At 33.5% G+C, this 26,461-nt stretch overlaps 1 protein-coding gene and 1 pseudogene across 2 annotated transcripts in view; one reads left to right on the top strand and one right to left on the bottom strand.

The window, feature by feature from the left end:
- Positions 1 to 26,461, top strand: part of LOC145664273 (lysine-specific histone demethylase 1A-like) — a 675,994-nt gene that overhangs the window by 635,216 nt on the left and 14,317 nt on the right. The gene's annotated exons all lie outside the window — the stretch shown is intronic.
- LOC145664268 (toll-like receptor Tollo pseudogene) lies at positions 17,891 to 22,817 on the bottom strand (annotated as a pseudogene).

The raw sequence follows: 26,461 nt of genomic DNA, 5'->3' as shown, positions 1-26,461 counted from the left end.
TTGTCGTCCGAGAAACAGTCTAGGGGTAGGGATGGAGAACTTTCGGCCTTTCGAATCATAAAGTGCGACCTTCTGGGCTTGTTGTGGAAAATGCTAAATTATGTAAGAAATAAATATACGAGAAATACAATTCTGAAGTTACGTATGTCAAATAACATAGGACTATATAATTTTATACATTTTCATGTGCATTATTAATGTAACTTATAACAACAAAAATTAGATCTATTCAAACCTATCATATCATATGCGGCCTTCTTCGGAAATGAGTATTATCAATACGGCCTTTAAACCAAAAAAGATTATCCAACTCTGGTCTTAGTGATAATTCAGCGTGATTTATAGTTGGCTTATTTTTTAAAATATAGAATAAAACATAGTATTTTTTATCAGTTTTAATTGATATAATGTTCGTGGATGATTCGAACGTGTTCTGAATGAATGAATATCAAAGTCATAAGAGGAGTCAAAGATTATTTGAACACTTATTGAAGAGTTCTACGGAAATGAGTAATTTTGTTGTTTAATTATGATAATTTATAAAGTTACCTTTATGTTTTCATAAAGCACTTTTGGAATTTATTATTTGATAACTAGAGGACAACCAATTTTCTCCAAATATCTTCTGTAAGAAAGACAACGATGAAGTTTTGATTGAAAAATATACGACTAGCTCGAGAATCGGACCCGGGTTACTGTGTTAGTGTAATTATTTTCAGTTCAGTTCTCGTCCAACCGCTCATTTTCAGTTTTAAAATCAGTGCTTACCCATTCAACTTTAAAAAATTGTTTGCATATTTGTTCAACTCGGGAGAGGATAGGAGATTCATTGTTTGATGTTATTAGCGTGTAACGAAATAGATTAGCTAAACAAAATGGTATAAATTAGTGTAAAATGTCGTGTGTGGTTTTCGAGTTTATATATATATATATATATATATATATATATATATATATATATATATATATATATATATATATATATATATACACTTAAAAGTTGATGCTGTACGATAACAACTTTACTCTCCTACTAAGAAATGAAAAACGAACTCTTTCAGTTTAACGTCCCTCGATTATGCCCTTCAGGATAACGGAGACGGATGATTAACACTTTCAATCCTAGGGGTATTTAAATTGACAAAGTCCTGTGCCCTGGAGAAAATAAGGATTATTGTAAAAATTCATATCTTCCTAAGTTTTTACTCTAAAACGGTTGAAATTTTCAAAAATGAAAGAAGTGTAGTATCAATCTACTGGAAGATGCCGGTTTTCCGTACGAGGCATATGTGAATAATCATTACAAACAATAACTTTATTTCTAGCAACTATTGCTTGAGTGTTGTGGATGATAATGATACACCTTCTTTAGTTCTCTTTCTACAATGATTGAATGGCATTTTTGGATCAGGTTTGCCAGTAGATAATTCACAAAGCACTCAAAACTACTTTTTTTCAAATAAAAGAGCATACAAAATTCATTTTTGGTTGGTATTTTAATTTTTAAATGGCCGTGTCGTTTCCAAACAACATTCGGATTTAACGTAAATTTACAGCCTGCCGTTCCGGAACTACAGTAGGATTGAAAGTGTTAAGATAAGTGAATGGTGATGATAGAATTAGCAGAATGAGAATATGGAAGGAAATGGGAGTATTCTGAGAACTCTATGGACATAATATTGTCCACCGCAAACTTACTTGGCAGAGAATCGAACCAAGGACGCCACGCACCAGAGGTGAGCGCTCTACCACTAATCAACCATGCCTCGCTACTCACCTACTCAAATGAAGCTTACTCTATAATATATTTTTATCAAGTCTTTTTTTTTTTAATTATGTCTAGCAAGACAACAGAAAGTATAGTTAATGGGATAAAGCCCAGTATTATAATTATCACTTAAACTTTAATTTTTTATTTAACTCTAATATTGTCCGAAGGTTATATTATCAATTGATAATCACATTGAACTGAACAAGTGAAAACTTAAGGATAAGTTTTCTTGCGTAGGTTTCAAGAAAATCGATTTCTTATGGCACTAAAATATTCATTGAAAGTTGGTGATAATTTCATTGCTAACAGTATTTGGTAGTTGTTTTCCTGTGGTAATAAATTGTTTATTTATTTATTTATTTATTTATTTATTTATTTACTGTAAATGTAAGGATACATTGCTAATAGCGGACTGTATCTATTCTTGTCTTCTCGTAACAGTGACGCCCATATTACAAGACATTTATTGGAAAAGGAATGAAATACGAATTATACGTTATTTTAATTGAAGTAAAATAAATAAAATGTCACGTGGATTACAACACAGTGCGGAAATAAAATAACGTGGATGTTCTTGTTTAACGTGTTTTATTTCCAAAATAATGCGTAACGAACGAAATGCTTTGAAATTTTTACATTTTGCGATCTTGGTGGACAATTCAACCCCCCCCCCCCCTGACAATTAAAGAATTAACGGAGGAACATATAGAATGGCAGTTTTACAGTAGTGACACTTGACCTGTCAATAATGGTAGGATTGTACAATCATCATAATTTTTATTTTGCGATAGTCATTATTTCAATAACCTTTATTAAACGAAGCTAAATCGTTAAGATGATTCGGCGGTTATGCTTTGTAAGCTAAAGGAGACGGATATATGTAAATGATTAGGAAGAATTGATATAGATCAATTAAGATGAAAGTGTATGTGTGAGGAGGAACACATGAATACAAATTCCTGAGACCGAACCAGGAACTATGGGAAAACCCTATACCTCTGAGTGACCAAAAATAATCTATTCTTTTTTTAGTGTGTTAGTTTTTTAAATTGTCATATTGCTGATAATTGCAAGTGAGTTGTAACTTGCAATGCATTGCTCAGTAATACGTGTACCAATAGTATCCAAACCAGTCAGTTATATGATAATAATTTCTAAATAGTGGAAAAATATATGGTAAAAATTCTAATAATGTTTTTCATTGCATAATTTCAAAACAAGTGTACTTATAAAGGCCTAGTCAATATATTGAAAATATTAAAACTAGACATTCTATCGAGAATGTTTTTAATGAAACCGGAGGAAACTAGTGTATCTATTTATGGCTTGTACCTTTTAGTTCTCATAGGGCCCGAAGGTGCGCTTTACAGTAGCTTAAAAATTGGCTTTTTTAACGCATGTGTTGCATTATCAAATTCTATGAAGAGAAATTAAACCTAGTTACAAATTTAAACTCGACAACAATATTGAGATACCTTTACAGTAGTTTTAAAATACGCTTTATGTTTGTTGCATTGTCTAATTTCAGAACAAGAATTTTAGATGGGGGGAATGGATCAAAAGTTTGCGATCTTGGACAATAATTAGTTTTTTGGATCAGGGGCCACAAAAGTTTTGAACGGTCCCTAAGTCGAGTTTCGTACTTTGTACGGAATAAGCACATCATAGTGAGTTAACTGATAGTTTAGATTTGGCTGCACTATATGTAGTTCTCCAGATATAAGGCCTACAAAAAAAAAAAAAAAGATTAAAATATATTGGATCTTTTGGGCCAATTTAATCAGGGGTCATAAAATTTTTGAACGGCACCTAACTATACGGAATGAGCACATCTTTTGTGAGTTAAGTGATAGTTTGGGTCTGGCTACAGTGTATGTAGCTCTCGAGATAAAGGCCAGAAGAAAATTTTTGATTGAAAGTAAATAGAAACTGATAATTCAATAACTCTCAAGTGAAAATAATAATATAATTGGTGCATGTACACTCATGTCCAAAATGATTGTCGCATATCTATAATTGTCTTCTTATAAAAGTATAATTTGATAATGCTTTTGTAGGGCACTTTTAATACTGATACTATGTTTAATCGGGAAATGTATATTTGTGGTAAATTTCATAGGAAAAGAATTACAAATACAACAATTACAATGAGTAAAACAAAATGTTGCTAAATGGAGAAGAAAGTTTTATTTTCGTTTTATTGTTCTTATTTACTGCTCTTTTGACATGAGATTTGCCATATACATATCTTTGTTGATTATACACATACTAACGTTATAAGAAATACCGGACGAATTCGTTATCAAATTATATTCCTACAATAACATATTTATAGACATACGACAATAATTTTGGACATGACTGTACATAAAATATTAAATAGCTGTCTTGTAACATAATACTCTTTAGTAAATATATTAGTTACGCATTATTGTTAGTGAAGTTTTATTAAAATTAGAGAATCTCCGGTTGCTCTTTCTCTCTACACTATTTGTGACTATTAAGTTAACTGATTACTTCGAGCACTTTTCAATAAAATCTTCGATCTACTTCTTTCTAATATTTCGTAGTACGTTAGAGAATATTGTCACTTCTTGCTTACAGCAGGATGTGATTTGTTATTTATTGTACGAGAATGCCGAATATTGTCCTCAGTTTATATTGCTATCTCGTCCAGTCCGAGAGATAATGAATATCCATCTATGGTGGGTACTCAAGATATTTCCTCCGTAACAAAAATCATTATTTGAGAGCGTATTTTAAAAAATAATAATTATATTACTTATATAAAAATTCGGCTTCTTATATGGTTTAAAAATATGATCTATAAGTTGTAAACTTTCAGCTCCATGTACTATATGATATTGTTACGGTCCCCAAATGAAATGTGAAATCTCTCTCTGGTTAATGAATAAAGACGGAATGTTAGTCAAAATGCCTTTTTGTTATTGTTAAGAAATCTCTCACAACAAGAATTTTAGGAATGATTTAAAAAATCAAAAGGTTGCGATTTTGGCCAGTAATTTCTTTTTGGATCAGGGGCTACATTTTTTTTTTTTTTAACGGACCCTAAATCGAGTTTTCATATTTTCTACGGGATAAGCACATCATACTGAATGAAGTGATAGTTTGGGTTTGGTTACTTTGTATGCAGTTCTCCAGGTATAAGGCATACAAGAAAATTTTTGGTTGAAATATAGATCTATTTGAATCTGTTGATCCAAAAATGAAAATACTGAAGTTCATTTAGGGAAATTTGTTCTGTGCTTCAATTCCAGCAAAATTTATTTTACTTATTTCGCTCTGTATTGCGTATAATATTACTTAAATTCCGAATATTGCCTGTTCTGTGCATTTCCTTCGGAATCGGTATTTCATCGGGATAAATACATAGATATCTTGTTTTTAGAAAGGATTTTGACGTTTTCTAGAAACTTAATAGAAAAATGAACTTTGGCCAGGTCAAGATAATACATGGTAAAAATTCTAGAAAGTAAGAAGTAAGGAAATTAGTTATTGCGACTGAAGGCTTGTTGGACCAGAGTTAAAGATTAAAAATGTTTCAATCCACGTGTTCCCAGCTACATCCGTAAAAATAAATAGATAAATAAATGTTTTAGATATTTTATTGTTTTATATGATCAAGGACAATTATGAATAGATAAATTTGAAAAGAAATCCTTTATGATATGGAATTTCAGTTTATTTCTTGTGAGAGACTACGAAAATGTACTAAATTAAAATTAGTTATTTTACTGCTGATTTACCTAGTTATTTTACGTACGAATTTACGTACTCATTCGAAACTAATAATTTCTTTCTTCAGACTGTTGTGTGCAAAGTTCTGTAAATCGGTGTGCTATTGTGTGAAGTGGTAAAGTGCTGTAAATAATTTATTTGTTAGATATACATGGAGTGAATTTGGTACTTCTTTCTTTAGAATAAGATGTTCTCTACACAAACTATAGTCAGCCAGGTATTTTTTTAGATGAACAGATCCAATATATTTCAATCAAAAATTTTCTTGTACGCCTGGAGAGCTACATATAGTGTAGCCAAACCCAAACTTTCATTTAATTCAGTATGATGTGTGTATTCCGTACAAAGTACGAAACTCGATTTAGTGGCCGTTCAAAAATTTGTGGTCCCTGATGCAAATACTAATTATTGGCGAAGATTTCAATCTTTTGATTTACCATTCCTAAAATTCTTGTTACTTCTGTGTAGATTATTTAAACATTACGTACGGTTTAATTTCAGTTGTTTGTATATCATTGAATGTTTGTCTTCAGTATTTCGTGTTAAAACTTAGCACTTACGTTACTACTATTCTTTTTTCTTTTTCTTTTCTTTTCTTTTCTTTTCTTTTCTTTTTCTTTCTTTCTTTTAAATATAAGGCTCAATTCGATTGCCTGTTCTCAGTGTTTTTAGTGTCTGAATTTCTGGTCTGTAGTAATGAGCAAATAAGAATATTATTTCATAAGTAGAAAACGTAGGAAGATACCGTAGCATTTAAGATATTGTCAATTGAATTCATAGTATTGTGCTTAACGAAATTAATTACTATAACTAGTAAAGTTAAGTAGGATCTATTTTCTTAAATTGAGAAAGAAAAAAAACTAGAAATGAATGGCATGCAGTTTATAAAGGCTAAGTTCAAGTGCATTTTTAGTTATGAGGTGATGTACACCACATTCTTGAATGCATCTTCGTAACAACCTTTGGAAGAAGGGGGAAAATCAAATATAAACATTTTAGAAGTAAACTGTTTACAGTTAGATTCTGTCCGCTATGAACGGCATATAATATATAATGATATTTATGAAATACTTGTGAAAAAAGTAGGATCGTATAATAAACGTTAGTGCAGCGGAATGTTTTGTTTCGTGAGGACTACCAAAGACAGCTGTTTTTCCAGCTGAATTATAGAATATTCTTCAGTGTCGAGTCGACACCCAATTGCATGGTAAGAGAATCACGTCGGAAGCGAATACCTTTCATTACATCAGAGACGGTCTGGGCAAGTTGCCGTCTGTCTTCCGAACGAAGGAACGAAGATTCTTTCTTGGTTGCTTTGGTTCGCGTCGCTGTCCAGCTACATAGCCGTGGGTCATTGGCGAAGGCTGGAGGTGGCAAGAGCGGTTTTTGTTCCTTCCACGTACGAGGCCGTTGTTGCGGTTTAGCAGGAGAAACGAGTTGCCAGCAGCTACTTCGCGTGCATTCAGTTGAGTTAAAAATACAGAAACTTCGTATTCCAGTGTCTTGGAAACGATAACAAATGAAGCACGAGGGATCTAGATAAATGGGTTAAAAATTATATCTGGACATTTACGACAGACATGGAAGTCATAAATAAGTTTGACACTTAATTACGTTTTTAAAATCAATTTATCTTTTCCGTGATTGATACAGAATTCCGGGAGAAAAAACTGTTCATAGTGTTTAGCGTGTCATAATATTCACGAAATATGTGGAAGACTAACGTAAGAGGCATGATAGGTAGAGCAATGGCGTGCAAACATGCACATACTATTACACACAATCACATGTGCACACCTGTTAAGAGAAATCAAGTGGCAATGTGTCACGGCAAACGTAAACTATTATTGTATATTTGTTTATGTATAGTTGAACTGTAGCTTTGCCAGATCTTTTCAGAGAGACTTGAATTCATATACACGAACTTGAAATCCCACTTTCAATCCGTAGTGTATATATATATATATATATATATATATATATATATATATATATATATATATATATATATAATATCAAACTAAGCAGTACACAAATATCTGAGTAGAAATATCTGTAATAATAATAATAATAATAATACGAAAAATTATGTTTTTCTAATTTGCTTAAAGATCCTCAGGTAAGCATTATGTATCAGAATTTGTTCTTACTATGTGAATATGAAAAAAACAGGTTTAGTTTGATAGTGTTTTATAATAATAATAATAATAATAATAATAATAATAATAATAATAATAATAATAATAATAATAATAATTTGGTATCATCAATTGTAAAATAAAAGATGAAAAATGACCCTCATGCAGCCTAGAATTGTTTCTATTTGGCAAATCACTTGGAATTTGAGTATCATATTAATGACATACCACTGCAAAGAGTTGACCAAATAACTTATCTTGGCGTATCAATAAGATCAAATTTCTCGTTTGATATTCACCTAAATCTCATTATAAATGAGGAGTACAGAAATCTCGGATTTGTAATGAGGCTTGGAAGTGAATTCAAGAACACTAATGTTCTTAAAATTCTATATACTGCATATGTATGTATCAAACTGGAATACGGGTCCATAATATGGAATCCTAGTGCGCAAAAATACACACGCCAATTAAAACCAATTCAATCAAAGTTTGTACGCTATTTAATGTATGAAGACACGGGATCATATGAAAAATGTCTCTCTTACCAAGCTATTCAATGCATTCTCTTGAAACAAGAGGAGCTAATTTATTTTTCTTTCTTTCTTTTATATATATATATATATATATATATATATATATATATATATATATATATATATACAACATAAACTTATACATAATGAGATAGAATCGCCAATAGTATTGTTTGAAATTCCCTTTATGTTCCGAACAGGAATATGCGCTCACGGCTACAAAAATTTCATGAACTACCACAGCGTATTGATACATTAAGCATTATATCGCCTATAAGGAGAATGTGCACAATATATAATAGTGTTCAAATAAAATGTCCTACAATAGATATATTTGATATACATATAAAAAATACTTTAACTACATAGTTTAGCATGTAGAACAAATATTATGTAATGTAACCATTTATGTACACTGCTGAACACTGTCATTGGGTATACATCTGTTGTGTTCAATATACAATACATAATTAAATAAAGCTGAATTCTTGATGAGGCTACATATTAGAGCACTGAAATACGCATATCATCTTTGAACATTCCTGTTTTATCATTACGCTCGTAAAGATGATTAGTTGGATTAGAGGGTAGCGCTGCTTTGTGCACGGAGGCTATACAAAACGTAAATCTACAGCTTAACGTGAGATTCGAACCACATAAGCTCCACCGACACTCGAACCCAGCTCTCCCGCGCCAGACACCAAAAACATGTATGCTAATTGTATAGCCACGAGGAACTGCGCTGTTAAAAAGGCACTCTCTATAGTCATGTTAGAATTTTATCCTTGTAGGAATATAAGTCCTTGCAGCAATAATTTGAGGTATATATATGAAAATTAGAGGTATAATATTGATCCTGGTGTAATTTAATGTATTGAGTGTTGTTTTTAAGTCGATGTGGATAGTCTGGAAACCCAGGGAAAATTTACTTTTATACAGCATGTTTTTCTCCATAAGTATCAGTTGCGATACTTTACATTTTTACATGCATACTATAGACATGGATTCAATATAAGAATAGCTTATGCTAAAATTCACTAGACATTTTATTCTTGTAGGAAGTACTTTGTGGCCGTATTTGTCTCTTTTTAACCGCTAGAGGGAAAAATAAACATGGCTTAAGGAGGGGCTTGGAAATATATATATATATATATATATATATATATATATATATATATATATTCGTTGGATATGTTAGAACTTAACACAAATTCTAATCTGAAATACAGTAAAACGTGAAAGCCAACATCATGGGTGGAATTAAGATAGAGGTATGTATGTTTTAGCGTGAAGTTCAGCTATAGTTCATTCATAACTAGAAGTGAATACTTTGCACGAAAGCTTACGTTGCTTTGCTTGCGAGATAAAAAAAATTGAGGCAGTCTCATCTCGAAGAAGTGTCTTAAAAGTGTGTGTGTTTCTGTCGGAAGAGTTCGGTCTCGTCTCGAAAAGTCTGCCTTTTTTGTGGACAACCATAATATTCAACACGTGTATCAGGCAATGACATATTAATTTTACATAGTTCCTTCAAACTTTGCAAGAAAATTTGCGAAACCGTCATAGAAATTGACTGGAAAATCTACAAAATTTGAGTTGAGTTGATTTTAGTTTAGCGTCCCTTTCAGCAGCGAGGCTATATGAGACGTGGACCTACTGATTAACGTGGAATCCGAACCACATGAGCTCCCGCCGGGAATCGAACCCGGGCCTCCCACGCCAAAGGCGCGTACACTAACCGCTTAGCCACGGAGGAGCTCTTACAAAATTTGAAGAAAACAGCATATATTTATACATAAAGATCTGCGTCGATATATAAAAATAGCATTCGTTTATGCTACAGCGTACAGCTTCGTTTCTTCTATAACAATTGCGATTTCAAAAATAGTTTCTTAACATAAACATAGCATATACCTTCTTTTTGAATCCTATAACTTCATGTAAGTTAAATTTAAGTTAAACATGTTGAATACATGCGACATCTTTGTTTCTTAGTCCCTTGATCTATGTCATCATTAGGGTCTATAGATATTCTTCCGTTATTGGCAAATCACTTTCCTCAACTGAGAAGTTTCCAAACTCCACGGTCTTTAGCTAACCTTTTTGTCTTCATGTACGATTTTTCTGTTTTGATAGATCAACTCTAGCCTCCTTAGTTCCCTCCCTCTCTTTCTTGCCATCATACTCTCTAGCACGTTTCTCATAATGCAATCCCTTCTCAGACAATGTCCCAACCAGTTTCGCTACCTCTTCTTAGTAATATCTAAAATTGTTCTTCTCTCTCGTGCTATTTCTAACACCCTCTCATTCGTTTCTCGACCCAATTATTTCTCTCCATTCTTCCCTACACTCACATTTCAAAAGCTTCCAGTTGTTTTTCATAATTTTTGCGTATAATGTCCATGTTTCTGCCCAATACAGTACAATACTCCGCACGAAGCATTTTATGGGTCTTTTTCTCTCAGGGCCCCCACAAAATAGAATTTTCTTCTTCTAAAAGCTTTTTTTCGCTATTCCTGTTCTTCGTTATATTTCATGTTCACATTTCATATCATCACTAATAATATTTTCCAGGTATCGAAAACTAGTCACCTGTTCTATTTTCTCCCTTCGTATTTCTATATTTTACACCCACTACCTCGTACTAGTCTCCATGGCTTTTATCTTTCTGCCGTTTATTTTCATCCCATATTCTTCACAGACCTTCCTCAAGTTTTCTAATATCTTATTGATTTTCTCTTTAGATTCCGCAACAAGTGCCATATCATCTGCAAACTGTATACACCTAATTATTTTGTCCACTACCGAAATACCGTCTTCATTATTTTATGCTTATTTATAGGTGAATTATTATTTGTTTTCTTCGAAATGAGGTGGAATTTTAATGATTAAATTTTACTGATTTCATCTTCAATCCTTCTTAAATATCCTTTGGTTTACGAAAATTAAATTCTGTGATGTGTAATTTAAATATTTAATTTTATGTGAAACGAGAAAAATTCTGTGGAGTAATAATTTTAATATTTATAAATCAAATTTAAGCAATATTTTATGTATAATGCAAACCAGATCTTTTTTTTTTCTTTGGGGATCCAGGCTTAAGGGGGAGGGGCAAGACTGCAAGTTGCAACGTCTGTTTAGTACTGAAAACGCACCACTTCCATCTATATTTTCAGAAAAAATAAATAGAACTAGGTTGTTTTTAGAAGAGAAAGGATACAGATCAAGATCAAATTTTCGTGTTAAATCAATCATTTCCCTTAAACGAGTATAGTTCTATTGAGAAATTTTACAGATGTATGTTGATGAGTAAGAAAGATTTTTGAGGGAGTCCGAACCCGGTGAATCCCCCGGTAGGTGCTTTCCTGGGCAAAGATACTTTGACAAACGAAGGTACATTTAAATAGGTTTGAATTAAAGGTGAGTAAGATTAATTCAACAAAATTTAAGTTCATATCAAAGAAAAGAGAAAAATGACTTCATCAGCAGCGCCGTAACTTGGGATTCTTTTTTTCTGGGGAAGCAAGCATTAATATTTGGGCCCCGTAGAAAAATACGAAATTTATCTCTTTCAAGAATTTAAAAACCTTAGCAAGCCTTTTTTAAATCGTTCTAGGGATCCTAGTTGTTGATTTACTGAGGTAAAGCCCAGGTTGCATTTATGTTTTATCTTAGGAAAATGTATTTTGTTCAGATTATGATCAGCAGCAACATCTTACATTATTTTCATTTCTTTTGGAAATGGAATAGTGGACACATTCCATGCTTCACTAGTTAAAGTGAGAGGACAATGTGTGACGCAACTTTAAGCCTTAAGAAATATATCAAGAGGCTCTAAAAGTAGACATTTTACTGAAATGGACCCAAATCAAATTTTCGTTTCATTTATTATTTCCTTTATTTCTTTTTGTGTGCTAAACGTATTCCATTCTTCATTTATACATTCATGTGGATAAGAAAGTTTTATACTGGTTCCCCCTCCTCATTGAATAGCGGATGGTTACTCCTGTCCCCCCACAAGTTATGGCATTGTTCATCACATAAATAAATTGCTTAAAAAATGAAGTTACTGCAAGTACTCAATGTTCCTTTCCGATTATAATTCAAGTACTGTAAAAATGCAGTAAGATCCATACAAACACAAAGTACAAAATCAATGAAAGAAAATATGTAACTAGCTGCTAAGTTGGTAGTACCGTATCAATCAGTCAAATAATTTCAAAGCACATAATTTTATCTCATGAATGATACAACGAGGTAATTTGTATAGAACGCAAAGGTGAAATGGAGATAAAAGGTTGTTAAGACGAAAGGAAAATAATAAAAATAAAAACATCTCAAGTAAACTCGCTTAAAATTATTGTAGCACTTTATAGGATTTTACAAGCAGAGAAAGAATTCAGTGCAACATATTTCGATCTGGCAGTTATTTATATTAAAAGCATTTAACACTTTATCGCAAGTAGTTAATTGTGCTTCGAAGGATAACTATAAAAAAAAAAAAAAAATCTTGTCTATTCTTCAGCATCCACAATTTTATCTGCAATCCGCAAAGAAAATTAGAAAAACAAAAGAGTTACATTGATTTGAATATCTACATCCACGTAGACCTCTTATCTATAGATTTAACTTCTTTCATTACCTTAATTGAGATTTTATATCTTCAGATGCAGACCTAATTCATAGTCACAGCTATCACTGAATTAATATCATTAATTATTATTTTGTAGCATGGTAATGGAAAAATTTATGGAAATGTGTGGTAATTATGTAAGTGACGGATGAATTCATAGATTAACTATATCATCAATTGATACATGTTAAATATGTATATATCATGATGGTAATGTTTTATTGCTATCAATAATAATAATAATAATAATAATAATAATAATAATAATAATAATAATAATAATAATAATAGTTCAGCTCCATGTTAGAAATTGAGTGTTTTTTGCTTCAGTTATTTCCGAAATATTCGGAAGTATTTAGAAGATAGTTTCACAAAACCTTCGTATCTACTAATATTAAAAAAATAAATAAAAAGAACGGACTTGTGTTATTTCCCTCAGTTATTTTTCATTCCACACTAATATATAGGTGAACTGAATAAAAACTCGAATTACCTGCTTTCATTCGACTTTTAATCATTATTAAAGCCAAATTTATGCATTATACGGCATGTGTTGAAAACAGTTATTAGTACATATAATTGCATTTTGAAGCTATTGTATGGCTCACTTTGTACATTCTTAATATTTACTAACCTATTGTAATATTTATTTATTTATTTGAGTTATTGACTGAAATTCAAAAGAAAGTGGTGTGATCTTAGTGAAAAGCCTTAAGATGGGAATATTTTCGTATATTTTTTTCTTTCTTTTCTTTATTTTTTTTAAATTTTATTTATTTATTTATTTTTCTAAGTTTAGCTCCGAAACTAGACGGATAGTAAAAGTTCCTGAATTCGTTCATTTTCAATCCCCTTATCTGCTATTTGGCCGAATTTTTCGCTGCGTTTTAGCATGTTTTTTGTTAAATATTTTATTTGTTGTTAAGTTTTATCATAAGATATTCATGTAAATGAGATGCTGGTTTCACTATTAATTTCAATATTTTGTAGAGCATATCACCTCAAACATTCATACTTGACAAGAAGTCTGGACTATTTTGATTTAAAAATTGTGTTGGCAAGATGTCCAGTCTATTTTGCGTTAAAAATTGTGTATTATCATACATTTTGGAAAAGACGGTACAGTAACAATGTGAATAAATATTTTCCTTAGAATTAATGTACTAATTTGCCCATCATTGGATATTTCCATGCGCGTTTGTGAATAGTGTTTAACGCCCCTTTTCTTTACTAGATGAGGCCCTACTGTTTTTCGAAACATACCAATAAATGATGATACCCGAGTCTTCTGCATCAAAGAAAAGAGTAAAAATCATTGGCCACAATTGTGCTCTTAAATGAGTTTAACTTGGTCTGTTATTCTTAGAGATTCTTTTAAGCCATTTATTTATACCTAGTATTACCCAGAAATTTATATCCATCTAGCATACCACAAACCGCAGAAATTCCTTAATCAGCTGTCATGAGTTTCACATTTTTCTATTTAGAAACATTACTAGCTCAAATAAGAAACTATTACTATGCAAACATTAGATAATGCATTTTTAAAAAAAGCTTTAAAAAATGGCTGTTAAACTTTGAATTCCTAGAAATTATCAAAGCTTTTGAATAAATTTCTTATGATCCTGATATATTATATTAAAAGTGTTCATTTGTCTACCTCTCCCCCCCCCTTTTTTTTAAAAGTATAATCTTAATCTTACTTAAAACTTCTTAGAAATTGGGCAGTTTAAAAAAAAAAAAAAAACTTACAATGTTCTTAATCATTAATCTAAATCTTGATGTCTTAATTGCTTTGATGAGTTTTATCTCACACGGTACATTAAATAATCATTTCTCATAAATTTGGGCTGTACGACACAACTTTTTAAATATGTAATTCACCCTGTTTGCTAGCTTTTCACGTCTATTAGAATGTCGTGCCCCAATTTTAGATCTCCTAACACACACATACACACAAAAGACAAAACTTTCTTTTTTTTCTGATTATAGAGCTAAAAGAAGAATGTGTATTTTTTTAAAAAAAATCTCTCTTTGAGAACAGTGCTGTAAAATAGATCTGGAAATACAATTTTAGATGTTTCTTTTATTAGATGTAAAATTAACGTGTGGTGGTAACTGTCAAATAAATACCTAAATGAAACTTTTTCAGAGAAAGATAATGGCAAACGCTCGCTTCAAATTGCTCTTCGGTACTAGTGAAAAAGAATTCTGGACTTTAGTTGTATATTTCGTGTATTTCTACTAAATTTTGTGCAGACTCCAGAAAAAACTGGATCCCTCATTTCTCCAAAATTGTAAAACAATGCACCGAGCCGCTTTGTACACGGTTCTGCTGTCATTTGTACAAACCATGTCTCTTTTTATTATTGTTGTTGTGAAGTTACATAAATATCTACTGAAGTAATTATTTTTGGGGCTCAGTGGTAGAGTGTTCAGTGCATGCGTGGGGTCCGGGGTTCGATTCCTGGCCAAGTACGTGTGTGGAGAACAACATCGTGACGTTTTTTTTTTTTTTTCGGAGTACCCCCATTTTCTCCCTCATTCCCATTCAATCAACTCTTCCATCATCATTCACTTGCCTTAATCATCCTTCTTCCTTAGTCTAATGAGCATAATCGTAGGACGTTAAATTGAAAGATTTTTAGTTTATTTCATTTCAGATAGTTACCTCCTTTTCGAAACTATTGACGGACCAAGTTAAATAGGCGGTATCCATTTTTGCTGTGGACTATACAGTATTAGAAATACTTGTTAGGATAATAATAATAATAATAATAATAATAATAATAATAATAATAATAATAATAAACACAAGTAAAATATTTCAGCAAAATTAAACAAACTCAAGTAGAATATATGTAGATCCTTGAAATAGGAATCAGCTAATTTCAAATGCGGAAATGACAATTAATTTTGATCATGATTCTAATCCCAGCTTCTCATTTTTGGGTAGGTATTTTTTGAAGCGTAAAATCTAGTTTAAAAAAAAAAAAAAAAAAAAAAGCTCAGTTTAGCAAAATTTCATCATAGAATATTTTTAACAGCATCTATCTTGCTATTCAGATTATTTTGTATTTTATGATTTTGTCCTTTGACATTTAAAAGTCATAACGTGCTAACTTTTGGTCTACTCGATGATGTCAAGTTAGCAGATAGTTAATTTAGATTTTGCCTAACATAGTGATTGTCAAACTTAAGATACCATACAAAAAAGAAATGGTTAGCTCGTATTGTTAGATTCGATTCTTAGTGAGGTTATGCTATCTTTTGCTAACTCGTGCTACTTGTGTTGAGCAGTGAACTGTAAATAAAGCAATTAGAAATATTTGTGTGGTTTGCCGATGCATTGACCACGTATCACCCTTTCGCATATGTGTCACATGGGGCCTAGACACCTCCACATTATTATTATTATTATTATTATTATTATTATTATTATTATTATTATTATTATTATTATTATTATTATTATTATTAGAAAATTCGATGTAAAATTGTGCATAGCTTCTTATTGAATGAATGCAATTAAAAATAAGAACTGAATGGTGATGACATAATGTATACTATTTCTTAAACGCACAGCTGGTATCCTTATGTTGCATACCGATAACGCAAGAGATGAATAATCATCCTAACAAATGTGAAGTGACAGGAAATAAACAGCATGAGTACTGTGTAAATTATTATTATTATTACATTCGAGCTTTATCGTTGCTTCTTTGCTGCAGAGTAGCGAGCACTCATGTTCTGTGTGTGCATGGTCCCATATTTAATCACCAGTTTGGGTATATGTTAATTCTACTATAACGTTAAACTTTAAAAAAATATTGTGAAATATAATTCAGTTTTCAAAGTACATAATTATCAATAGAACGTAGAATTTTCCAGCATGTTAAGTTCCGTTCACGGTAATCCACACTTTTAAGACAGTAAAAAAAAGGCGCATATTTAGTTTTTATGTATTCGTTCGTTGGTGTTACTAACTTGATCTCATTTCAGATAACTAAAAACATGTAATTCAATAGGATAAAATATACTAGTAACATTTTAACGTATAATATTTTATTTAAGTAGCTTTTACGAGAGTCCGAATAATAATAATAATAATAATAATAATAATAATAATAATAATAATAATAATAATAAAACGAAAATGTTCTGATTATCGGTATTCTGTAAAAGCTTATATCTAAATAAATATTTTTGTTTCCTTTCGGTATGAAATGGTTAATTATTATTTCTGAGAGTATATAACATACTACTTGTAATTGGATAAAGAATGGAAAGTGTATATGTGTAAATGTAGAGGGAAACGAATTTATGAGGAAATTAGTCAAAGTAAAAATTGATGTCAGTATTATATATAATTAATTAAATTTCAGTAAATACTAAAAAAAAAAAAAAAAAAGGAACTAATTGGTCTCCGAATACTTTTTCTAATAGTTTGCTTTCATAATAAATTGAAGGCTAAATACGATTAAAATATAAACATGAAATCAACGTAAAATATTTGTAACTTGCACTAAAATGTGACTATAAGCAAATATTTTTTTCTTTCGTTCTTTGTGGACACAATCTGGAGGAATTATATTGAAATTGATTTAAATTTATCACAGTGATGATGGAATGTAGATGCAGTACCATTATTAATTGTCATTGCACGTATATATAATAGTTTATCAATAACTGTCATGCCATACTTTTATTCTAGCTGATTTGATATTTTGATCCAACAGGGTTGCTTCCGTTTCCGTTCTTCTGTAACGTTCAGAAAAACATTTTGTTTACTGTTAAACCAAACTATTTTTCTATCCTTTGTCAAGAATTTTCTTTCTGAAAACTCGATAGGAACTAGGAATTAATTTAAACCAGAAAGAAAATACAGAACAATTTTCTTTTATAAAAAAATGTCCGGGAGTTTTATTGGTTGTGAAATTCCGCTAATCACTGCAATGTACAAAATTACAGACCCAAACTGTTTTTTTTTCTTCTAATAGCAAAATAAGTATTTTAACCAAAATATCGCATTGTAATGCAAAAATAAAATATATTGTTTAAAGCGCGTATGGTAATATTTTGTAATTACATAATGAAAAACATGCACATGACCAATAATGTTAAAAAGAACAGCTGACTGTAAGAAATAATATTAAATAAGAAGAAAAATATCTTTTGTATTAAAAAAAAAAGAGAAAAAAAACAGTCAAAACTTATTTTTAAATATTTCGTCATGCAGTGAAAGCTAATGTAGCACCATCACAGAATGATATTTATTTTTTGTATTTCGATACGTTTTTCTTTCTTTTAAAAATTATGAAGAAGCCCACACAATAAATTATGTTCTAGATTTTTTGTACACACATTCACGTATCACACATGTTTGTTTTTGTTATATATTATATAGAGTACCAACCTGTTTCTTATTTTTATCCAATCACAAAATAGTTCTTCTTTTTATAACTTTCATTCCGTGAACACGATTTTGCAGTCTTTTTATATTTCATTTCTGAACATCTCAGTGAGAGAAAAATAAAATAGATTTTCAATTTTTTCTCATTGCACAACACATTCACCTCACAGGACACACTCACATATGCCCCAGTCTCCAAATATTCACAGAAAAGAGTAGGTATATGGCATATAGTGACAATCATACTTTCAAACACTCATACACACAATTTCACTATATACAAAATAATACACACTTTTTTTTCTATAAGGCACTGCACATTGCTTTTGTACACACATGGGAAGAAAATCACACCTGCATTTAGCAGGTAATATCACAATTATTTTGTATGATTTAAATATTTTGAGAATAAACACACAACACTTTTTTCTTTTTTTTAAGTTAAATATGAATAGCAACGGCTCTGGATGACACATTAGCGTTATTGTGTTGAGTCCGTTGGTTATTAGGCACATCTGGCAGCGCGAAGCGTAGTTTTTGCCAAAAATATTTATCTCCCCATTGTAAATATGTGTTTGTTTTTAAGTACAAACGAATATCTGGATCCAAGTCTTTTTGTGGAACATCACCTAGAAGAATCACTATTAGTCTTCGTCTCCTGTCTTTAAGCACTTGATGGTGGGCAGATTTGAACTCGAACCTGCACCACTCGGATTTAATGAAATTTTCGGAAAGCACCATTATCGTCCTTCTGCTGGATTCCACTGCGTGGACGATGGTATCTGCTATGTAGGCCCCCACAGGAAAATCTCTATAGTGGAGACACAGTTTGTAGGAGGGATTTCCGTGCTCAAGTTTCGGTGCCAGTTCCTCTGCAACAAAAGCCTCATCTTTGGAGCTGTAGCTAACGAAAGCGTCAAATAATTTGTCCTTGTCACCATCAAAATCTGACTTGTAGAAAATGCGGATACCGTAGTGGGAATGGAACCATACTCGCATCTCTTGTCGAAAAATGAACACAAGAAGCATGACAATAATAATTACTAGGAACACTGTTAGAGTACTAATAAGTAACGGTAAATAGTCTTGAAGAATTTTTTCTTGTATGATTGTTTTTGAAGTGTAATTGTTGCAGAGAGAAGAAGCATTGTAATAAATGAAATACGGTCCTTCTTCGTAAGTTTCATTATAGACACAATGCAAATCACTTGCGTCTTTTACAATTTCTACACTGTCTTGTAGCCAGTTGCGAAAATTGTCAGCAAATTCACATTCACAGGACCAGGGATTATTGGCAAGTGTGAGGTTATTAAGGAAAGGGTTAAGAGTAAACTGCCATACAGCAAATTCGATTATACGATTTTTATGTAAATAAAGAAGATGGAGTGTCCGTAAAGAACTGAATGTCGCATTGTGAATCGATGTTATCTGATTGTTTTGAAGATACAGTTCTCTAATGCTTTCAAGACCTTCAAATTCATAGCCTTTCAGTTCACTTATTTTATTATTTTCCAGACGGAGAATTTGGAGAGCCTTCAAACCGTTAAATGTTCGATTATGAATTATTTCTATGTTGGAATTATTTAGAAATAACTTGTACATTTTCTTGCGGCCGATGAATGCATGACTACCCACAATACGTATTTCATTACCGTCCAGAAAAAGTTCTGTAGCGTCCATTGGTATTTGATCGGGAAGTGTCGTATAACCAGCTTCAGTACAATCCACCACATTTGCATTCCACGGTTGATCATGATAACACGTACAGTTAATAGGACACGTCATTTCACAGTCACACGCATCAAAGTCACAACAATGACAGAGAGCAAAACAATGGGATTCATATTTACACAAAAACTGATTTGTTGTAGCTTCGGTTAGGGGCACAAATCGTCGTCCATGATTGTACAAAACTCTGCAATAAATACTATCCAAATCCATCACTCGTGGTTGATTTCGCAATGTATTCGGTTTATTAATATTTTGAAGCCATTCCATTGTACAGTCACACTTAAAAGGATTACCACCAATATAAAATTCAGGCAAATTTCTGGTATGCTTAACTGATGAAATTCGGAGGGCATTTTGTGTGAGATTGGCAATTTTGTTTCCGTATAAATCAACACGTGTTAAATTTGGCTTTTTGAAAAAAGAATATGGTTGCACTTTAGTGATGAGATTGTCATTTAAAAATAGCACTTCAACACTATCAGGTATCACACTTCCACTAATTTCAGTTAGTTTATTATGGCTAATATCGAATGTCCCCAAATGCAGTTGACTCTCGATTTCGAAATAATTTCCTATTTCTGTTATTTGATTGCTGTGAATGTCAAGCCACTTAAGTCCTGTTGGTATCATAGCGTAGTCGAACCACTCGAGTCTATTGTCTGATATATTTAACCAGATTAGACTTGGCAACCGTGCAAAAAGACCACCGATGTCAGCTAGAAAATTACTGTCAAGGCGGATGGCTTGTAACTTCGTATTTTCGTCAAAGCTACCAGGTTCCACTCGTTGGATTTTGTTTTTCGACAAATTCAGAATTTTCAACGATTCCATTCGATCGAATGTTCCCTTTGTAATATTTCCAATATTATTGTCAGTCAGCCTGAGGCCGTAGATATGTTTCATATTACTAAAACTTGCATCAGTAATGGAAGTAATGTGATTTTCCCCTAAATCCAGTGTTTTCAAAAGTTCAAGGTCTTTTAATGCTGTGGGCACTTGGATGAGCTTATTGGCATTTAAATGTAAATCTTGAAGGCTTGAGCAGTTTTTGAAGGCGTTAGGATGAATTCTCTCTATTCCATTGTTGTCAAGAGATAAAAGGCTAAGAACGTATAGGCCATTAAAAGTAGCACTTTCAACAGTTCTAAGCTTGTTATGGGAAAGGATTAAGGTGTGTAAATTGTATAGAGAACCAAACGTGTTTTCAGGAATAAATTCAATATTATTGTGTTCCAGTCTAAGGATTTGTAAGCTGCTGAGATCACGGAAAACGGAAGGCTCCAGTCTAGTAATGTGGTTGTAGGAAATGTCAAGAATAACAAGGCGGATGAGTCCTGTGAAAGTTGCAGCATTGACCCACTCGGTAGAAAGTTCATTGCGCGAAAGGTCAAGAATTAGAAGCTGGTTTAGTTCATTAAAGAGTCCAGGGGCAAGGACGTTGATTGAGTTATTTTGTAAATGAATTTCTTTTATATTAAGAGTATCGGCAAAAAGTTCTGGCGGGATGCTGACTAGCTTGTTACTGGCAAGATTGATTTTGACAAGAGATTTTAAACCTTCCAGCGCACGGTCCGCTATGAAAGAAATTGCATTTCCTTGTAAATGCAGTTCTTGAAGTCTATTAAGTCCAGAAAAAGCACCTGGGGGCAAAGAGTCCAAGCTGTTATTAGCTAATAAGAGGAACAAAAGATTTGCACCGCAACGATCCGATGTCCCGAAACCGAAATTTGACACATCACGAAGACGGTTAAGGGTAAGATTTAATGACTTCATGCCATGAAGGGGACAAAAAACACCTTCTGGCAACACCCAAATATTATTTTCAGCAAGATCAAGTCTTTCCAATAGGGCGAGTTCTTGGAATGCACCACTGGAAATTTCAAGCGTCATGGAAGACCAGTCAGTATTATGAGTTTTTATTGTAAGATTTCGCAGTTCCCGAAGTCCGTGGAAAGTCCCCGCAGTCAGGTTACCAATTTTACAATATTCAATGGCCAAATCTTTAAGTTCGACCAAAGCTTGAAAACTGTCAGTACTGAGGGAACTTTGGAAAAACAACACATCACTACACTCAATTCGTAAGTGCACTGTATGTTGGGGTTGTATAACACTAAAATTTGTATTTTCCAACTCACTATTAATGGTACGTAAACGACATAGGAGGGCCACTTCTTCTGTTTGAGCGTCAAGAACCACCCATTTGCACTCATCCGGGGCTTGATAGCGTAGCGCCTTGCTAAGAGACGCTGAAAGGACGCCGAGGATGGCGCCAAGCACTGTAAACACTATATGACTTAGTTGCATGGTGATGGAGGTGATGAGGATGATGATGACATCGCGGCGATGGGCAGTCCGGAGACGTTCGGGAACAGCTGCATCATTACATGCCGGGTTGTTGTCTTTCCTTCCCTCCTTTGTCCTTCACAACATGGAGGCAGGGATCTTCGCCCGGAAGGCTTGGTGGCCACATGAACGTGGCAGCGGTCTCAAGGCAGCCACTAACACTACCATAGCTCTGGGTTCGACCGACACACGCCGAGAACACACGACTTGATCACGGTCACCACTAAACCATGCTGCACAATGTCCATCCACTTCTGCGACGTCGACTTCCACAGTTGGCGTTTTACTGTTTGTTGTGGTTGTCGAGCTCCTCCTCCTCTACACTGTCAGCATGGCGGTGTAGAGAACAACAGCGGGCGTGTGAATCTTACAGCACTTGTGTATAGACTAGTTCTGGCCTTGCCGGCGTTTCTTTAACAAGCAGGGCAATTTCACGTCACCCCTTGGGCCGGTTTCTCTGGTTGGAGACTGGTTTCTGAGGTTGGCGGCCAGGTGTCACTTTCGTCGCTATGGTTCGTCTGCTTGGCGCTACTCCTCCAGTGCAAGAACGAAGAAAGGTCACGGGATTTTGACGTTCACTTTGTTGTTTTGTTCGAGGCTGTAGAGAAGAATAAACTCCAATTGTCTTCTTATAACTCCACTCTTCAAAACTCAAATGACCTGTGAAAGAATCTAGTAGTGAGGATTGACATCCACAAAGGCCGCATGCTGTTCCAAATACCTTAGCTCTTTTATTATGCTAAAAGGAAATTGATTCAGGAAGGAATTGGTTCGTTTGATGACGTGTGATTTAAGCCAGTTTCAGAGGAAGCAGGAGGGGCTCGGAAAAAATAGAAAGATAACGTATAGAATGAAAAGGAAATTAAAATGCTAGCATAAAATAACTCTTTTTCTCTCATTTAACTTTTAAACACGTGGAGGTGTAGGTGAATACTTAACATGTATATTTTGTAGCCAGGAAGTTACTTTTTCAAATTCCGCAGCTTTTCATCCTATCTTGTTTTATTTTTGTGGCTGGTAACAGTGGTAACTCAGTCGATATGATATGTTCAGAATTACCAAACTGATTTTAAAAAGTTGCTTTGGACTGATTCGTGTAATCGTATTTAGCACGTGCGACTGGTAGGCATTGTTACAGGATCTATTGGTCGGTGCGGATTTTTTCTTCCTTCTTTAAATGGTAACGGAATATTTTGAATCAATCAGGGAGGAGATTGGATTAGGAGGTAGTGAACTGCACTCTTGAGTCCCTCAAATAATGGCTTTGTGGATTACTATCCACATATCACCGTTAAACACGTGCCGCTCATTATGGAACCACAGAGTCGTTTTATTTATTCATTCCAGTGTACCACACAATATTTCGTTTCCTTTCTACCAATTTTTAGGCTTCTATCGGGAATACGGTGGCTCAGTGGTAGAGCGCTTATCTCTTGTACGTGGAATACCTGGTTCGATCCCCAGCCAGGTAAGTTTGTGGTGGCCAACATCGTGTTCATGGGTTTTCTCGGGGTATTCCCATTTTCTGTCACTTTCTCATTTCACGAATTCTTCCATCATCATTCACTTGTGGGGGCACGGTTGATCAGTGATAGAGCGCTCATCTCCGGTGCTTGGGGTCCATGGTTCGATCCCACCTCGCGTGGTGTGGACTTTATGGTGGACAAACACCGTGCTCGTAGGTTTTCTCGGGGTTCTTCCGTTTCCTCCAATTTTCTTCATTCCACCATTTCATCCATTTCTCCTTTAGCCTAACCGGTATAACCGTGGGACGTAAAACTTGGAGATTTCATTTCATTTCATTTCTTCATCATTCACTTGCCTTAATCATGTCTCCCTTAGATATCCTAAAGGGCATAATTGGGGGACGTTAAACTGAAATATTTCATTCTTTAAGACGTGTATCCTCCAAAGATTTCCCCCAGTTCTCTATTTTTCCTTTAACTTCTTCCCTTTTTGTATTTCATAGTACATCATCGTCGGCAACGTCATATACCAGAGGGCTTCATTCCTTACATTTTGAGTTATAACATCAATTACAACGTTGAAAAGGTATAGGGTTTAAGGCTGAGTCGTGCAGGAATTTGGGGTGTTAATCCTACACTACTTTTTATTTGAGTCATAGACCTAAGTTCAAGAAAGTAAGGACAGAGAAATAGCTTTATTAGCGATGTGGTAGAAAATATGTAGAAGGTAAAAGAGGGAAAGGAAGTGTGTAGGAATCTAGTACATTGAAGCTCCAAGCGTGTATCAATGACGATAATGACTTTCCTATACTTTGGATGTTATGATCTCCAACTATTTATATTGCCTTTTCTTTTACTCATTATTATTATTATTATTATTATTATTATTATTATTATTATTATTATTATTATTATTATTATTATGTGAAATATCACGAGTTATACAACTTGCTTCGAACAACTTCTATTGCGAAAGCAAATATGACCCCTGTAGAGCACGCTTTCTCTAACTACTTCATACCACGACCCCTCTTTTGTCACATCCTCTTGTCAGCGAACCCCTCCCAATAAGTGATTTCCGGTTTGCAATAAACTTTTTGATTATTACTACTTTATTTGTTTAATATTCTTAGCAGCATTTGATAAGTGTCAAAATAATATGTGTATCAAAATATATTAATAGACAAATAAATACGATGATAATTAGTAATACGTTGGTACAAAACTTTAATACGCAGCCACTGTATGGAACCCTCACACAAAAACAAATATAAATAATATAGAAAAAGTTCAGAATAAGTATCTAAGGTACTTGACATATAGGGAGACACAAGTATATCCGAAGACAGACACACAATAGCTTAACAAAATAAAAATAGATTTGGATATTAACAGCGTAAGTCAATTCAAGGCAGTTCCTTGTAATGTTATAAGATATATTTGTAGGTGAAAGAACATTAATGATATTACAACCATATTGTAAGTATATTATAATATAAATGTATGAGTGTGTTATAGTTGCTTTAAAATATGTAACGGACACTGTAATTGTGTTATGTAGCCTGTTGTGTCTAAAAATAAATAAAAATATATTACTCAAAATAATATTGAAAGCTTATACTTTTCCGCTACTAAATTCTAATTATTTTATATAGGGGTCTATTCAGAGGCGGATCCAAGGGAGGCTATAGCCCCCCTTGACACTCAAGTATACACTGGATAAAATGGGCTTCAATCCTACTTTACACTGGACAAAACTGCAAACTACAGTTTAGCCCCTCCCTTGATCATATATTGGATCCACCACTGGGTCTATTTCACCTCCCTTCGCGACTATCTTAGAGGACTCGACCCCTCAGGTTGAAAAATTCCGTTGTAGAGTAACGATGTACTTTTACTCCTGGTGACAGTTGGGGACACCATAGTCTAGTGGTTAGAACGTTGGACTCCCAGCCGGTGCTTCCCAATTTTCTGCGTCCACCCAGTGTCGTGAGACAAACGGGAATAAAAGAAAAGACGTGACGGCTCTTAGGTTTAGAAAGTTTCTGATGCGCCTGGTAAGAGGTAGGGCGACGACTACACATTCGTCGCTAGGTTGGGCATAGTTCAGCCGGTCGCTAACAGATAGCGTTGGAGCGGATCAGGTCCACAAAAGGTCTGTTACGCCAAATGGTTTGGTTTGATTTTGGGGCAGATGAAATTTGTACTTTTTGCAAGGGGAGGCACAGTGGCTCAGTACAAGGGCAGTACTTTTGGTGTGATGGGTTCCCGGTTCGATCCCAAGCCGTGGGGTCATCCTGGTTCCTTTCACATTCTCATTTTACCTGTTTCACATAATCATTCATTTCATTAATCATCCATCTTCTTTAGCCTACTAGGGTATATTCGTGGCACTAGAATTTAATATTCTTTTATTTGTGCATCCTGCAAGAATTAAAGCCGTGGTCAAGCCCACGTGCATCCGATGTAAAGTGGATGAAGTTCAACGACTGGACAGCTTATCATCATCATCATCATCAAAGTATTCTGTCGTTATTGGCAGGTCACTTGCCACAACTGAGAAACTTCCATGCTTCACGGTCTTCGCTAACCTCTTCGTCTTCACATACGATTTTTATTTATTTTTTTTTATTTTGATATCATCCATTAATTGTAGCCTCCTTCCCCTCCCTCT

Source organism: Thermobia domestica, chromosome 1, assembly GCF_964235325.1.
Source record: "Thermobia domestica chromosome 1, izTheDome1.hap1.1, whole genome shotgun sequence".
Taxonomy (NCBI): Eukaryota; Metazoa; Arthropoda; class Insecta; order Zygentoma; family Lepismatidae; genus Thermobia; species Thermobia domestica.
The sequence above is the reverse complement of the archived record's forward strand: the minus strand, read 5'-3'. Positions and strand labels throughout refer to the sequence as shown.